The 18828-nt window shown below is 38.7% G+C and overlaps 1 protein-coding gene, 1 long non-coding RNA gene and 1 pseudogene across 9 annotated transcripts in view; all 3 read left to right on the top strand.

Moving 5' to 3' along the window:
- The window catches only part of HDAC8 (histone deacetylase 8), a 243685-nt gene that overhangs the window by 155556 nt on the left and 69301 nt on the right, over positions 1–18828 (top strand). The window lies entirely within an intron of this gene.
- LOC309652362 overlaps positions 1–18828 on the top strand; it is a 49743-nt gene that overhangs the window by 11376 nt on the left and 19539 nt on the right. The gene's annotated exons all lie outside the window — the stretch shown is intronic.
- LOC309652350 (eukaryotic translation initiation factor 1 pseudogene) lies at positions 17–6294 on the top strand (annotated as a pseudogene). Its single transcript has one exon. The product of its transcript is annotated as a eukaryotic translation initiation factor 1 pseudogene (transcript).

The following is an 18828-nucleotide window of genomic DNA, read 5'->3' as shown; positions in this document are numbered from 1 at the left end:
ACATGCCGCAGAGCAGCTGGGCCCGTGAGCCACAACTACTGAGCCTGCGCATCTGGAGCCTGTGCTCTGCAACAAGAGAGGCCACGATAGTGAGAGGCCCGCGCACTGTGATGAAGAGTGTCCCCCACTTGCCACAACTAGAGAAAGCCCTCACACAGAAATGAAGACCCAACATAGCCAAAAATAAATTAATTAATTAAAAAAAAGAAAAAAAGAAAAAAAATTATATATACTGTGGCCCACTCACTGAGCCGCCACTGAGGACTCAGCAGCCTCCCCCTCGAGCCCCCTCGCTTCCCGATGCTCTGTCCCCCCCACCCGCCTTCTCCAGCCACCACCTTCTGCAGGCCATTTCCACCGAGGAAAAGGAATCGTATCGTATGTCCGCTATCCAGAACCTCCACTCTTTTGACCCCTTTGCTGATGCAAGTAAGGGTGATGATCTGCTTCCTGCTGGCACTGAGGATTATATCCATATAAGAATTCAACAGAGAAACGGCAGGAAGACCCTTACTACTGTCCAAGGGATCACTGATGATTATGATAAAAAGAAACTAGTGAAGGCGTTTAAGAAGAAATTTGCCTGCAATGGTACTGTACTTGAGCATCCAGAATATGGAGAAGTAATTCAGCTACAGGGTGACCAGTGCTAGAACATATGCCAGTTCCTCGTAGAGATTGGACTGGCTAAGGACGATCAGCTGAAGGTTCATGGGTTTTAAATGCTTCTGGCTCACTGAAGCTTAAGTGAGGATTTCCTTGCAATGAGCAGAATTTTCCTTCTGTCCCTTGTCACAAGTTTAAAAACCTCACAGCTTGTATAATGTAACCATTTGGGGTCTGCTTTTAACTTGGACTAGTGTAACTCCTTCATGCAATAAGCTGAAAAGAGCCAAAAAAAATTATATATACTGTGAAACTGTCTTCAGAGAATAAAGGCAACATAAAGGTATTTTAATATAAAAAAATTTTAAAGCGTTTACCACCAACATTTGTCACTGAATAAGGAAAATTATCCAAAAAAGAAGTTCCAAGATGTACAAAAGAACCTTAAGTAGAAAACAAAAGTTAAACATGTGGGTAATATTAATAATTTATAATTTGTGGGATTAAAAAGAAGACAAAAAACACAGAATTTAAAGGCTTCAAAATAGCAACTCATGTTGTTGAGGATTAGAGTCAAAACATTCTAGGGGTCCCTTTGAGAAGAGGGTACATATGTTAATTAATTCTAGGTTTTATTGAATTAAGTAAGCATGTTAGAATTTCAAAGATAGCCACTAAAAGAAGAGAAAAAGAATGAATATCTTCCAAAGTAATAGAAGTGGAAAAGTGGAACAAGAAAAAATCAATTGATTCAAAAGAGGAAAAAACACAGCAAAACTGGAACGCATGGAATAAAATAAGACAACATAAATAAATCCAAATATATAGTTTTTTTCTTAAAATACAGTTTTAGAAATTTAAAAACAGTTTTAAATAACTCTTTGGGTCAAAGAAGAAATCTTAATGGGAATTAGAAAATATTTAGAAATGAGCTTGTATGTTGCACCTAAAGTGGTGGTTACAGGGCTGTTTATAGCCTTAGGAGAGTATATTAAAAAGGAAGAGGGAGTTCCCTGGTGGCCAGGCTTTCACTGCCATGGCCGAGGTTCGATCCCTGGTCGGGGAACTGAGATCCCACAAGATGTTCAGTGTGGCCAAAAAAAAAGGAAGAAAGGCTGAAAGTTAATGAGCTAAGCATTCAACTTAAGAAGTTAGATAATAAACAATAGAATAAATCCAAAGAAAGCAGAAGGAAGGAAATAATAGACACAAAAGCAAAAATTATTAAAATATAAAACAAAGATAAGTAGAGAAGATCACCAAAGCCAAGAATAGCAAGAGTCTATGGCATTTGAGCCATGACTCACTCCCTTATCACAACTCCCCCCACCCCACCTCTGCTTTGCAGAATCTCTACCCCAAACTCACTACTCTGGGCAGTTGCAGCCAAGAGGATGCAGGTTCCTTCCTGCTGCAGTACCCAGTCTGGGGTTATGATTTCACCAAGGGAAGGGCAGGCTGCTGGAATTTTTCATCTCTCCCAGCTCCATGTTGCAGAAGCTCAAGTCCAAGCAGACATGGTCAAGAAAACCAGATCTCTTTTCCTCTACCCAGCTCCCACTCTAACCTGGGCAAAACTTTTTGGCCAACCCAATATAAACCCTGAACTGTGATAGTAGCCTCCAAACCACAGAGATATCCAATGATAAAGGTTAAAAATCTAACTGATTTGGGAGGCTTAAGCACAACCTTGACAATAAATGGCTTGTGCCAACCCAGGAGTAACCCCTAGGTAGTCAAGCAAAGAAATTTAAAACAAGGGGGAAAAATCAGAGCAGGGACATCAAGCTTTACACTATAGGGAGGATAAACTTTATAATGTTCATTCAAGTTATCAAACAAATAACCAAGAAATTAAAAGCCACCAGCCTGGGGTGGGGTGGGGAATCAGTATCCCATAGTTCCTACCATATATTGTCTACAATGTCCAGATTTCAACAAAAAAATTATGAGAAAAGTAATTTTTTCCTGCCCCTCCTCCAAAAAACAGGAAAATATGACCCATACACAGAAGAAAAAAATAAGAAAAGGAAAGCAATAAAAATACTCTCTTTAAAGAGGCTCAAGTGGAGGATGTAGCAGACAGAGATTTCAAAACAATTGTTATAAGTATGCTCAAAGAACTAAAGGTAGCTATGCTTAAAAGAAGTAAAGGAATGTGTGATGGCAATGTCTCAATAAATATAAATTATCAATAAAGAAATGGAAATTAGGGATTCCCTGGTGGCACAGTGGTTAAGAATCTGCCTGCCAATGCAGGGGACATGGGTTCGAGCCCTGGTCCAGGAAGATCCCACATGCCACGGAACAACTAAGCCCATGCACCACAACTACTGACCCTGAGCTCTAGAACCCACGAGCCACAACTACTGAAGCCTGTGCACCTAGAGCCTGTGCTCCACAACAAGAAAAGCCACCACAATGAGAAGCCCATGCACCACAACGAAGAGTGGCCCCTGCTCACCGCAGCTAGAGAAAGCCTGCACACAGTAACAAAGACCCAATGCAGCCAAAAATAAAATAGGTAAATTTATTTAAAAAAAAAAGAAAGAAAGAAATGGAAATTATAAAAAAGAACCAAATGTATATTCTGGAGTTGAAAAGTATAGTAACAAATGAAAAAATTGCTAGAGGGGGCTCTACAGTAGATTTGAGTTGGCAGAAGAAAGAATCAGTCCACTTGAGGATATAACAATAGATATTATGCAATCTGAAGAACAGAGAGAAAAACTGAAGATGAACAGAGCCTCAGCGAAATGTGGGATGTAAATAAGTGCATCAATATATGCATAATCGGAGTACTAAAAAGAGAGGAAAACATTAAAAGGACAGAAAAAGATATTCAAAAAAATTGCTGAAAACTTTTCAAATTTCTTATTTTCTCCTTTTTTTTTTTTCCTTTTTTTTGGCCACACTGCCTGCACGGCTCACAGGATCTTAGTTCCCTGGCCAAGGATCAAACCTGGGCCCCAGCAGTGAAACCACAGAGTCCTAAACACTGGACCACCAGGGAATTCCAAAATTTCTCAAATTTGATAAAAAAAAAAACTTTACACACCCAAGAAACTCAGTTAATTCTAAGTAAACCCAAAGAGATCATACCCAGTATCATCATAGTAAAATGTTGAAAAACAAAAAGAAAATCTTGAAAGCAGGAAGAGAAAAAAAAACACATCACATACAGGGGAACCCCCATAAGATTAACAGCTGACTTCCCATCAGAAGCAATGGAGTCAAGAAGGATGATATAGTCAAACTACTGACAGTTTAAAAAAAAAAAACACCAAGAATCACATATCTAGCAAAAATGAAGGTGAATTAAAGACATTCCCAGGTGAAAAAAAAAAAACCCAGAGAATTCATTGCTAGGATACCTTTCTTAAAAGGAATACTAAGTGAGGTTCTTCAGGCTGGAAACACGTAATGTCAGACAGTAATTTGAATGCACATGAAAAACAAGGAATGCTTGTGAAGGTAATTATGTGGGTAATTAGAAAAGACAGTATAATTGCATATTTCTTCCCCTTTCCCCTCTTGACTGATTTAAAAATCAATTACATAAAACAATATGAATATGAATGTATTGTTGGAGCTATAATATATAGAAACATAACATATTTGACAATAACAACACAAAGGAAGGGAATGGGAAGAAAGCTGTATTGAAATAAGGAAATGACAATAATGGTAATTCCAATCCACAGAAAGAAATGGAAAGAACCAGAAGAGTAAGAATATTAGTGAACACTAGAAATATATATTTACTCTCTTCTCTCAGTCTTTATTTATTTATTTATTTGTTTATTTATTTATTGTATTTTGGCTGCACTGTGCAGCATGAGGGATGGTTCCCTGACCAGGGATCAAATCTGGGCCTCTGCAGTGTAAGGGCCAAATCCTAACCACTAGGCCATCAGGGAACTCCTCTCAGCCTTTTTAAAAGACATAAAATTATATAAAGTAATAATTACAGCCATATATTGTGGGATTTATTACATATATAAATATATATGTATGTATGACAATAATATCAAAAAGGGGGAGGCAATGAAGCTCTATAAAATGTCTATATTTCACTAGAACTAAGTCAGTATAAATCTGAAGTAGATTCTAATAAGATGCGTATTATAAGCCCTAGAAAAACCACAATGAAAATAACTCAAAAATAAATAATTTTAAAAATCATGAAAGGAATTAAAATGTTACATGAGAAAATATCCACCTAATACTAAGGAAGATAACAAATAAACAAATTCATGTGACATATAGAAAACAAAAACCAAAATGGCAATGTAAAGCCAAGCATATAAATAATAACAATAAATGTGACTGAATTAAACAATCCAATTGAAAGAAAGATATTATCAGACTGGATTTTAAAAAAAGACAAGGTTCAACAATATGCTGTCTACAGAAGGCACGCTTTTCATCCAAAGGCACAAATAGGTTGAAAGTAAAAGGATCAAAAATGATATTCCATGCAAACAACAACCCTAAAAAGCTGGAGTGGCTAAACTAATATCAAAATATAGACTTTATAGGGAATTCCCTGGCTGTCCGGTGGTTAGGACTTCATGCTTCCACTGCAGGGGGCATGGGTTCAATCCCTGGTCAAGGAACTAAGATCCCGCATGCCACATGACGTGGCCAAAAAAAAAAGGAAAAAAATATATAGACTTTATAACAAAAAAAAATTACTAGAGATGAATAAGGACATTTCATAATGATGGAAGGGTCAATCCATCAGGAAGATACAATTATAAATGTATATGTACCTAACAACAGAGCCCCAAAATACATGAAACAATAATTGACAGACTGGACAGAATGGAAGAGAGAAATAGACAAACAATAATAGTTTGAGAATTCAATGCCCACTTTCCATAATGGATAGAACAACTAGGCAGAAGATCAAGGGAATAGAAGACGTAACCTAAACTAGACCTGACATAGATCTATGAAACACTCCACTGGAAAACAACAGGATAAACATTCTTCTCAAATGCACATGGAACAGTCTCCAGAATAGACCATAGGCTAGGCCATAGAGCATAGAAGGAGTGAAATCATACAAAGTATGTTTTCTGACCACAATGAGATGAAAGTAGAAATCAATAACAGGGAAATTTGGGAAATTCACAAATATGTGGAAATTAAAAAGCACACTCATAAAATGACCAGTGGATCATAGAAAAAACCACAAGGGAGGGACTTCCCTGGTGGCACAGTGGTTGAGAATCCATGTGCCAATGCAGGGGACACAGGTTCAATCCCTGGTCCAGGAAGATCCCACATGCTGCAGAGCAACTAAGCCCGTGCGCCACAACTACTGAGCCTGCACTTTAGAGCCCGTGAGCCACAACTACTGAACCCACGCACCACAACTACTGAAGCCCATGTGCCTAGAGCCTGTGCTCTGCAGCAAGAGAAGCCACCGCAGTGAGAAGCCCACGCACCGCATCGAAGAGTAGCCCCTGCTCGCCACAACTAGAGGAAGCCCACGCACAGCAACGAAGACCCAGCGCAGCCAAAAAAAAAATTTTATATTAAAAAAAAAACACAAAGGAAAATAGAAAATAATTTGCGATGAAGGAAAATGAAGAAACAACATACCAAAATGTATGAGATGTAGCTAAAGCAGTGCTCAGAGGGAAATTTGTGGCTATGAACACCTATGTTAAAAAGAAAGATTTCAACTCAATACCCAACCTTTCATCTTATGAAATCTGAGAAAGAAGAGCTAACTAAATCCAAAGCAAGGATAAGGAAGGAAATAACAAAGATTAGAGAGGGAATAAATGAAAAAGAAAAAATAGAAAATCAATGAAACCAAAACTTGTTCTTTGAAAATGTCAACAAACATTTAGCTAAAAGAGCTAAAATGACTAAGAAAAAAGAGGCAAGACTCAAATAACTAAAATCAGAAATGAAAGTGGAAGCATTACTACCAATTTTACAGAAATAAAAAGGATTATACTACAACTCAATAGCAAAAAAATAAAATCCAATTTAAAAATGAGCAGAGGATCTGAACAGATATTTTTTCAAAGAAGACATACAGATGGCCAACAGGTACATGAAAAGTTGCCCAACATCACTAATCATCAGGGAAATGCAAATCAAAACCACAATGAGATATCACCTCACACCTGTTAGAATGGCTATTACCAAAAAAGACAAATGTTGGAGAAGATGTAGAGAAAAGGGAACACTTGTACACTGTTGGTTGAATTGTAAATTGGTGCAGCCATTATGGAAAGCCATTATGGAGATTCCTCAAGAAATTAAAAACAGAGCTACCATATGATCCAACAATTCCACTTCTGGGTATTTACCAAAAAAAAAAAAGAAAACACTAATTCAGAAAGATATATACACCCCCATGTTCACTGCAGCATTTTTTACAGTAGCCAAGATATAGAAACAACCCAAGTGTTCATCAGTGGATGAAGATGTGGTATATACAGTCATCCCTCAGTCTCCTTAGGGGATTGGTTCCAGGACACCCCACAGGTACAAAATTCCACGAATGCTCAAATCCCTTATATAAAAAGGCATAATATTTGCATATAACCTATGCACATCCTCCTGTATACTTTAAATCATTTTTAGATTACTTGTAATACCTAATACAGTGTCAATGCTATGTAAATAGTTGCCAGCATGCAGCAAATTCAAGTTTTGCTTTTTGGAACTTTATGGAATAAAAATATTTCTAATATTTTTGATCCATGATTGGTTGAATCTGTGGATGTGGAACCCAGTGATACAGAGGGCTGACTGTGTATACAATGGAGTACTATTCCACCATAAAGAGCAGGAAATCTTGCCATTTGTGACACCCTGGACGGGCCTGGAGGGCATTGTGCTAAGTGAAATAAGTCAGAGAAAGACAAATATCACATGATCTCATATGTGGAATCTAAAAAAACAAAAACAAACAAACAAAAAATAACCAAGCTCATAGATACAGAGAACAAATTGCTGCTTGCCAGAGGAGGGGGCTGGGGGATTGGCATAGATGAAATGGGTGAGGAGAGTGAAAAGGTACAAATTTCCAGTTATAAAATAAGTCATGAGGATGTAAAGTATAACATGGTGACTATAATTAATAACACTGTATTGCATATTTGAAAGTTGCTAAGAAAGTAGGTCTTAAAAGTCCTCACTGCAGGAAAAAAAATTTTGTAACTATGTTAAAAAAGGGTTATAAGAGGAATACTATGAATAATTTTATGCCAGCAAATTATATAATGTAGATGAAATAGGAAAATTCCTAGAAAGACACAAACTGCCAAAACTTAAGATTCAAGAAGAAATAGAAAATCTGCATAGACCTGTATCAATTAAACAGATTGGATTAGTAATCAAAAACTTCCCACCAAAGAGAGGTCCAGGACCAGATGGCTTCACTGGTAAGTTCTACCAAATGTTTAAAGAAGAATCAAAAGCAATCCTTCCAAACTCTTCCAAAAAATAGAAAATAAGGGAACATTTCCTAACAATTTTGTGAGGTCATAATTACTTCAGATTTCAAAACTTTTTACAAAGTGAAACTAATCAAAACAGTGTGGTATTGACATAAGGGTAGAGGTATAGATCAATGGAATAGAATTGAGAGACCAGAAATAAACCTTCATATTTATGGTCAATTGATTTTTGGCAAGGGTGCCAAGACAATTCAGTGGGGGAAAGAATAGTCTTTTCAGAAATGGTTGTCTACATGCAAAAGAATGAAGTTGGGCCTCTACCTAACAATATGTATAAAAATTAACTTAAAACACATCAAAGACCTAAATTTAGTGCTGAAACTATAAAACTCATAGAAAACGTTGGTGTAAATCTTCATGACCTTGTATTAGGCAATGGTTCCTTAGGTACAACACCAAGAACATAAGCAACAAAAGGAAAAAAATAGATAAATTGGACTTCATCAAAATTAAATACGTACATTGGAATTCATTGAAATTCCTTTCTGCTACAAGCGATATCTTCAAGTAAGTGGAAAGACAGCTCATAGAAGTAGAGAAAATATTTGCAAATCATATATCTGATATGGGACTTATATCTAGAATATATAAAGAACTCTTACAACTCAATAATAAAAGACAAATAACTCAATTTAAAAATAGGCAGAGGATCTGAATAAACATTTCTCCAAAGAAGATATACAAATAACCAACAAGGACGTGAAAAGATGTCCAACAATATTAGTCGTCATGGAAATGTAAATCAAAAACACAATGAGATAACAATTTCCCACTCACTAGGATGGCTAGAGTCAAAATGACAGATAACAATAAGTGGTGGCAAGATGTGGAGAAATGGAACCCTCACACACTACCTACTAGTGGGAATGTAAAATGGTACAGCTGTTTTGGAAAACAGGCTGGTAGTTCTTCAAAAGCTAAAACATAGAGTTACATTATGACTCAGCAATTCCACTCCTGTACACCCAATGAAAACATATGTCCACACAAAAACTTGTACACAAATGTTCATAGCATTGTTCATATTGGCCCAAAAAGTAGAGACAACCCAGATGTCCATCAACTGATCAATATATAAATAAAATGTTGTATATTCATACAATGGAATATTATTTGGCAATAAAGAGGAATGAAGTACCTGAAGACCACAAATTCTATGATTCCATTCATATGAAATGTCAAGAATAGGCAAATGTATAGAGACAAAAAGTAGATTAGTGGTTGCCTAGGGCAACATGAGGTGAGGGGATGGAGAATGACTGCTAATGAGTACTGGTTTCTTTTAGGGGGAACAAAAATATTATAAAAGTAGATTGTAGTGATGGTCACACCACTCATGAATATACTAAAATATATTGAATTATATACTATGAATAGTTAAATTGTATGGTATGTAGATTACATCTCAATAAAGCTGTTTCTTAAAGAGATAATGGTGGTTTGAACTAGTGTGGTATCAGTGTAGATCGTGCGAAGTGATAAGAATCTGTATATATTTTGAAGGTAGAGGAGGATTTTCTGACATATTGTGAGTGCCGTGAGAGAAAGCAAGGGCTCAAAGATTTTGCTCTGAGCAACTGGAATGAGGGAGTGAGCAACTGAGAGAGAGACTGTAGGAAGCTCAGTTTCGGGTAATAAGAGTTCAGTTTGGACATGTTGAGTTGGAGATGTCAAGCAGGAGGAAGGAATATATATATTCCTTCCTTACACACACACACACACACACACACACACACACACACGTGAATGATAGCTCCAGAGAGCGAGCTGAACTAGCATTGCAAAATAGGGTGTTAGTTAGCATATGGATAGAATTTAAAACCATGAGAATGGATGTGATCACCAAGGGAGTGTGGATAGCTAGAGAAGAGAAGAGGTCTAAGGACTGGCCCCTGGAACAGTCCAACATTAAAATGTTGGGGAAATGAGGAAGAACCAGCAAAGAAGACTGAGAGGGAATAACCAGTGAGGTAAGAGGAAAATCAAAAGTGTGGGCTGTCTTGGAAGCCAAGGGAAGAAGTGTTTTGAGAAGGAGGGAGTGACCAACTATGTCATACGCTGCTGAGAAATCAAGTGAGGTGAGGACTGAGATGTGACCATTGGACTTAGTAACTGTGTAGTCATGGGTGACCTTGCCAGGAACAATTTTGATGTAGCTAAGTGAAAAAGTCTGATTGGAATACATTTAAGAGAGAATATAAGGAGATAAGTCATTTCTATAAACCAACAACAAGAATCAAAAATGCAATTTTTAAAAAGATACTGTAGCAATAAAAATATAAGGTATCTATGTAGAAAATCTAACAAAAGATGTGTCAGAGATCCTCTATGGAGGAAATTATAAAACTTTATTGAAATAGAGAGCCATGTTCTGTACAGGTAGGGCTACTCAATATTGTAAAGATATCCTTTTCCCTGAATCAATCATAGTCAGTATAATTCCAATCAAAATCCCAATAGGGTTTTTCATGGAATGTGACAAGTTGGTTCTACAATTTATATGGGAGTGCAAAGAAAAGCCAAGGCATTCTTGAAGAACAAGGTAGAAAAACTTACTCTATCAGATATTAAGATTTATCATACAGCTATAGTACTTAAGAGAGTAATACTGGCACAGAGGTTTGACAAATAGGCCAATGGAACAGAATAAAAAACTCAAAAATAGACTTATACCTGTTTGAAAATTTGATGTATGACAGGTAGCATTGCAGATCAGTGGGGGAAATGATTAATTCTATAATAACTAGTGTTGGGAAAATTGGTTAGCCATAAAGAAATAATAAAATTAGATTCCCATCTCACATCAAACACAAAAATCAATTCTGGGTATACTAAATACTTTAAACTTCTAGAAGAAAATATAATTCAGAGGTTCTCAACTGGTAGTACCTCCACCCAGGGAACATTTGAAAATGTATGGGAGTGTTTGGGATTGTTATAATGACAGGAATAGTGCTAAAGGCATTTGGTACCCAGCGTCCAGTGATGCTAAAGTGTCCTGTAATATAAGAGCCAGCCCCACATAAAGAATAAGTGCCCTGCCCCAAATGCCAGTAAACTCTTGGTCACAAAGAAACATTATGATAGGAGAATTTCTCTGTGATATTGGGATAAGGGAGAATTTCTTTACAGAAATACAAAAAGCACCAACCATAAAGGGAGAAAGTAATAAAGTCAATGACATTAAAATGAAGTGCCTCTTTTCACCAAAAAACCCCAGAAAGTGAAAAGACAAGGCACAAAGTGGAACACCATATTTAGCGCTCATATAACTGACAATGTATTAGTATTTGAAATATACAAATTTCATATACCAATACATAAGAAATAAAACCTGGAAGAAAAATGAGCAAAAGATATAGACAAGCCTTTCACAGAAGAGGATATCTGAATGCCAAGAGACATGAAAAGGTGCTCAACCTCATTAGTAATCAGGGAAATGCAAAATAAAACCACAAGGAATTAACACAACATTGTAAGTCAACTATACTTCAATAAAAAAAAAAAAAACAAGGAATGACCAAAAAAGAACAACATCACGAAATTCCATTTTAATCCACCAGATTGCAAAAAATGATGTAAGTTAAATAATCCTGAGTGTTAGTGAGGATGTGGAGCAGTTAGTGAGGATGTGGAACACTTACACTTCTGGTGGGAGTGTGTATTGAAAGACTGATTCGGGAAATGATTTGGCATTATCTAACAAATTTGAACATGTGTGTACTTTACAACTGACTGATTCCACTCCTAGAAACAGACCTTAGAGAAACTTGGGCAAGTGTACTGTAAAGAAAGTTTATAGCAATGTTTAGAATAGGAAAAAAAAACAAAACTAGAAACAACAGATGTTCATCAACAGTAGCGTGTCTCTCTTGTAGTAGACTTAACAGTGAAATACTAGGCAGCAATGAAAAGGAATAAAACACCACTGCAGATAATCATGGGAGAGGTTCTCAGGCACGATTCTGAGTAAAAACAAATTGCAAAAAAAATTTAGCATGATACCAATATTTACAGTTTGAAACCAAGCAAAACTAAAGAGTTTGTTGCTTAAGGATACCCGTATATGTAGGAAGATGATGAAGAAATGCAAGGGAGTGACTTAAGTTCGTGATCGTGGGTACCTCTGGGAGAAAGGCAGGGTGGTGGGCTGCAGAGGAGCCTGCAGGGAGCCGCAGTGGCGCTGGTAATGTTCTGTTAAGGCAGATGGTGGGCTCACAGGTGTTGATTCTATTATTATGCTTCATGACTTATATATTAAGTATATTTCAGGTAGAAATTACATACAATATGATTTACATATATTAAGCATTTTGTGTATCTATCAATTGCATCATTTCTTTAAATGAAGAATGGAGAAGGAGGGGATTCTCCCGCTCCTTCTGAAACTTTCAGGCTACAAGCTGCAGAAGAGAAAAAAACTCTTTTAAGCAGTTGCCTCTGTTCACAGCAGCAGTGTTGCCTTTGGGGGCACAGTGCTCCCTGGTCTCCTCGTCCTGTGGGCCTTGGAGCCAAAGGTAGGCTGCAAATGGCAGGATGGCCCTTTCCCAGCTGGGTCAGGAGTACAGGAATAAGCACTCCCTCTCTCATGATCAAGGCTGTGCTCAGTCACCGGGCCTGCCAACATTGTCATGGGATAGCAATTGAAACAGCCAGGAGGAAAACACACAGACTTTGCCAAGGCAGATACATTTGGGGGTCTCTGAAGGTGGGGGTAGGAGAGCGGACAGGAAACATGGAGCCAGTAGAGAGAGGTCAGGCTGCTTTCAATGGCTCGTGTGACCCTGGGCAATTCACTTCCCTTCTCCAGGCTCCAATTCCTCCCCAGTCTTCTTTGGGGTTTAACTGGAACATACTTTATAAAGTTACTTCCAGCCCGAACACCCAAGGATTCCAATTCTAAGACCACTTGAGGGGGAAACATTTGCACATTTACACTCCTAGTCTCCAGATTGGTGAATAATTAAGCTCCTCTCTATTGATCAGAGCTGCTGACAGTAGTGCTGAGTTGGCTCTCTGGTAGTGTGGAAAAACAAACCCACGTGCAGCTACAAATGGCCATTCTGAAGTAAGAAACCCCCATTTACACAATTAGCCTTGAGAATATAAATAGAAGTAGAAGCAAAACTGTCCCCAAGCCTGTGCAAGCCTGTCCTCCCTCCTCCAGACTGCCTTTGACAACAGAGGTTTCTGTCTCTTCGTTCACAGCCTTCCTTTGGCGTTCTTCCCCACATGCATGTTTTGAGGGGGAAAAAAACTCCCGTCTTTGTCAAGTTTTCCCCACTTAACCTCCCTTACCTCTACATTTTTCCTCGTTTTAAACCAACCACCATCTCTACCAGAAGAGACTTGTATGAGTAAAATGAGCTTTGTCATTTGGGGGTTGGACTAAGGGTTAAATTAAAGAGACAGCTGTCTATACAACTGGCTAGAATGAGGGGAGGGCTCAGCTGCATTTGTGCCAGCTGCTTCTTACTTTTATTCCTTCCTGCTGTTTGTCTCCCTTCCACCCCTCTGGCCAGGGCTGCTGAGCAGCAAGCCTCCCCGAGCTACTGGGAAGTTTCAAGTAGTGAGCTGGGGCTAAGGGGACCTAACGTCCTCCTGTCATAACTTCCCCTAGACAAAAGATGTTTAGGTCTCAAACTTGGAACTGGAAAGGAAATTGAAAATGTACAAGCCACTCTTCCATCCCTTGTAGATAATCACCTTCCCCTCCTTCAAAATCTTCTAGGCTTGTTTAAAGCCATCTTTTGCTCTTAGCGCTTTTTTCTTTCCCTTGCACTGTAGTTTTTTTGTTTTGTTTTTCTTAGCAGCACTTTTGAGGAACTGCTTTTCTAAAGGAAAGAGAGACTATGTGTTACTCTGGGTGAGTCACTGTTCTTTAGTCAATGTTGGTGAGAATCTCAAAGATTAACAAAGATTGCCAAGGGTGGCTGCAGTCCAGTACCCAAACGCTCACATAATTTGCCCCCGTTTCCATTTTAGGGTGAAAATAATCATGGACAAGAGGGGGAGGGGACTTATGTGAATAAATAAGATACTGTTTTACAGCCAAGGCAACATTTCAGATTCTCAGCTGGCAGAAGAATTCTTGAGGCTGATCTGTAGTGAAAGCATGAGCAAACTGCTAAATGGAATGCAAAGAGAACCCTGGGCTTAATCTCCGTTCCAGTCAGTCTACAGAGGAGTCTCAGAGCAGTACTATTCCTGGAAGGCGAAGTGCTTACCCACACACTGCCCCACCCCCAGCGTGAGAAATCCAGGGCCTCCAGGACTGTGCCAGCACCCTGGCTCTTATTTCTGCAGTCCAGTTGCTTTGGTGAAATAGGAGTGTACACTGCCTCTCCATGAAAGGACCACTCTGAAAGCGATTTATAAACTGTAAAGTACCAGGGGACGTCAGGTGGCCCTGTCACTCACCCATTCTGTTGTATACTGCACTCCTTCAGTTGTCTTTTCTCATTATTGGACAAAAACCACAGAATTTTGTGGTGAGAGGTCAGGCCCTGCATATAATCAATCATGCACAAGTCCCAAGGCATAGAAGCATAAATCGGCCTTAATTCTGGATTTCCCAGTCTACACATGGAGAGCATTTGCCAGCCAGCAACCTCACAAAGACGTCATAGAATGGTCAAGGAATGACCCTAAGAAAGCTTTTGGTGGGGAGATAGCTTTAAAGCTTCTTGAAGGAAAAACTCTCAATTTCAAAATGCTGTTATTACTCCTGCATTGAAGTAAAAGACCTGGTGTTCGTATAGCCTTTGATTCCAATGTCAAATATCTGATGACTCCTCACGACTTTGCTGTGAGGTGGAGAGAAGGCAGTCGTGCCATGGTCGCTGTCTTCAGTGGGAGGCTCTGCCCACAGTGACCAGATGGTAAGATCAAAGAGCCAAGACCCATCCACTTCATGGACTGGTGACTCCTTGAACTGTATTAAAGGACTTCCATCTCTGGCTAGAACCTCACCCAGACTCTATATTTAGTAAACAAATGAACTTGAAATTTGTAATAAAATTAAATAAAAAAACAAGAACTTCATCAATCCATTCACCCATCTGCCCATTGTTTATTTTGAGTGTGTACGTAACAGCACTTTCCAGAACAGAGTAATCCCTACGTAGAGACAAAGATGGCTCTAAAGCAGGGCAGTGGTGGTGGGGGGGGAGGAACGTTGCATTCCTTCCCTCCCCATCCTCCTTTTCCCAGAGCCCATCCAGCTGACAGGTGCCAGAAGGGAAGAAATGTTAGCAAATGTTAGTTTCCAGCCCCAAAGAAGCTGTCACAAAAAGGAGACAGAACAAGGCAGCCTATAAAATCCTTCAACTGAGGGATGTAGCGAGACCTATCTAATTACACAAGATTAGAAACGGTTTAACTTGTTGAGAATGTGCTACATGTGAAATGAAATAAAATGACACCTCTGGCACCCTGTAATGATACTGTGTTGGGAGGAAAGCACAAAGGGTTTGTTCACGCTATATCAGTAACACCAGTTTTTCTCATCCAACATTTTCGACACATCTGGTTTTAATATGGTGGTCTAAGTGAAGTAAGTTAACTTTTCACCCACTGTTCTGGCCCTCCTTTTCTTTCTTCATTGTACACTTCCATTTGTGTTGGCATTGTCCATCTCTCACCCATCCCTCCCCAAGCTAACAGACGTGGAAGAGGATTATGCTGAGAAACTTGGCTTATCTCTGGGCTTTTGATTATTTTACTGTTCAAACAGTGCTAACAATGATTTGAAAGCAAGACTGGTCTTTGTTCCAGCTAAATACAACAGAGTTTAGCTTTGGCCTTCTACTTAATATGTTCAACTACCAATGCTGAATAAGAACTCCCTAAGTAATCGATTAGTCACAAAACCTCCTGATTTTCAAAAATTAGGGAAAGGTGATCTCAATTTTTTTTTTTTTTTTTTGGCCATGCCACGTGGCATGCAGTATCTTAGTTCCCTGGCCAGGGATGGAACCCATGCGCCCTGCAGTGGACACACAGAGTCCTAACCACTGGACTGCCAGGGAAATCCCCTCAGTTGCTCTCAACTAGAATGCTCAGAAAATGTGGAGTTGGCCTAACTGGTTTCTAGGTAACACAGGAGTGATTGACCATTTTGTGTCTGTATTGACCAAAAAATATATATATATAGTATTGATATTTGGTGATTATATACTAAATGTCTACAAGATAGGTGTATTTCCAATGAAAGTAGAATTTGCAAACTATAAAGTGAGTTTTCTTCTACACAACCGTCATCAGAAACAGAAAAAGGGTTTTATTCCCCAACAACCAGAGAAAAATTAGTTGGATTTTGCAAATGGCTATGATTAAAAGCCAAAGTTTAGACTTTTTTAGTACTTTGATACAAAAAAGGTTAATAATGTTGACTCGGTTTTTGTAGTTTTTTACCTTCTTTAGATTTGTGCCTCACAGGACTTTGTAAACAGCAAAATTTGTAACTCTAAGCTGACCAGGGATTGTCTACTGTGATTATAAGGTACAATTTAAGCTGTGTAAGATCTCGACTCTTTAAGGACCTTTTCCTGTTTTCTGAATTTTCTCTGGACTGCAGATTGTAGTTAGAAGGAGAGGGGCATGAATGATCTACAGGTCTTCTAAAAGGTGCAAAATCTTTCAGGTGGCTTCTGATGAATTTTTCCTCTGTCTGAAAGCAATCCAGCAGGGAACTTCTGTAGCAAATGCCTTAACCCCAAGAAGTAACTAATAATGGACCATTTCATGCCCTCTGGCAAGCCAGTGGGGGTGATGTTTTGGGGCATGTGTGCCATTCAGTGACTGGAACATCACAAGGATGTCTGTCTGTGAAGGGCTTGTGCCTGCTGTGTGGCGCCATAAAGGGGCTAGCAAGAATTGCTGTCTATAGCCTTGACCTAAGAGAAGCACCATTTGTACTACATTCAATGTCAGCAAACCTTCATTAAGCACATACTATGTGCAAAGCCTTGTTAAGTTTCTGTAACACTCTCTGTAATGTGTTACTAGATTTATTTTCCAAAGTGGTCAGGGAATTTCATCAATCATTTACTGACTACTATATGCAGGCGTTGTGCTGGGGATACCAAGATGAATCAGAGGTGTTCCCTGACTTATGGAGCTCAGAGTACAGTGTGAGAAAGAAAAAATTACAATGGAGTATGAGAGTAGAAGTTCTATGCAAAGAGCTTTATGAGTGTAGAGAAAGGAATGATTCTCTCAGGAGGGCATCAGAAGGGCTCACAAAGGAGATGATATTTCAGCTGATATCCTGAAGGATGGGTAGGATTTCACCAGGCAGACAGGAGAGGGGGAAAGAGAATTCCAAGCAGAGGGAACAGCATGTGCAAAAGCTCGTTAAAGCACGTTAGACAGTTCTTTTTATCATCACTTGAGAGGGCAAATGTAAGTTGTACTAATGTTGAGCTTGGATTTTTTTCTCATGATTACATCACCATTTTTAAATACAGGACATGATATTTTAAGGTAATGACAAGAAAAGACCTGATAGATTTGCAAGTTCTCCTTATTAAGCTGTGATGCTTATGTAGTATCTTGCACATAGCAGGCCCTCAATAAATGCTTACTGAATGATAAGTCCCATATCTCTTTCCATTTATAAATTACTACTCTATCAAGGATCAGCTTACAGAGCAAAACTTCTGCCTGTGACTTAGGAATGGATGTTCATAGTTCTGCTCTCTGTCATCTCAGCCTCTTCTACCCTTGAGAAGTATGTCTCTGCCACTGAACTTTAATTGTGTTGGTGAGCGGTAGGGAAAACTGCCCTTGCTTTGAAACCTCAATAACACAGATTTCTACTTGGAGGGCCTCTATCTAATTGAAATCCCCCCAAAATGCCTTTTGAATGGGACAGTGCTCGTGTTGATGACATAGGGGATTGCTATCCTAGGAACAGTAGTGATAATAGCTAATATGGACAGGTACACCTCACATTTTAAATTTTATAATAGAACCTAAACATGGGTGATCAAACACTTTATATGGCAGTAATAAAGATGTGACTTGTCTGCACTGAACAGCCTTGACAGTGTAACGTGGTACTGTCTATTCTTTTTTGCTTAAGAAAGAGAAGATAAATTTTTATTATTTTTATAAATTATGCAATAATCTTTAGGATAGTAATAAATTTTTGCCTTGAAAATCACCAGGGAATAGATGACAGAGAATGTAGTTAGACATAAACCATTTGCAAATTATATGCAAGTACACTTGTAACCGTTTTATTGGGTGTCTGGATCCAGCCTTTGGGAAAATTCCCACCAGGGAATCTTGTTTCATTGTGAATCTAAAATGTATCAGAAAAATACTTCTTCAGTTCCAAGCCTTAGCAGCCATGTGACTGGCTCTTTCAGGCCTAATCTCTATAGCTACACCTTTCTAGAAGCCACAATACCAGGCCACAGAATGTACTCTCTTTCAGCCCCTCCATTGCACTAGGTAAATACTTTCCACAAATAGTCACTGAGTGCTTCCTAGAGCCAGGCACAGTGCTGGGTTCTAAGAATACAGAAGTAAATAAGACAACCACATCCCTGTCCCCATGGCGCCCTAAGCCTAGTGAAATGGCTCGTATTCTCTTTTGGGTCATAGTCCTTTTGAAAATCTGATTCCAACTGGCCTTACTACATTACTTAAATATTAAGGTGGCAGCTTCCTGTTTTCCCAAAGAAAAGCAAGAACTTTTGTCCCTGATGAATGGAGTCATGAA

This window comes from Balaenoptera physalus, assembly GCF_965194825.1.
Source record: "Balaenoptera physalus genome assembly, chromosome: X".
In the NCBI taxonomy this organism is placed as follows: domain Eukaryota; kingdom Metazoa; phylum Chordata; class Mammalia; order Artiodactyla; family Balaenopteridae; genus Balaenoptera; species Balaenoptera physalus.
The sequence above is the reverse complement of the archived record's forward strand: the minus strand, read 5'-3'. Positions and strand labels throughout refer to the sequence as shown.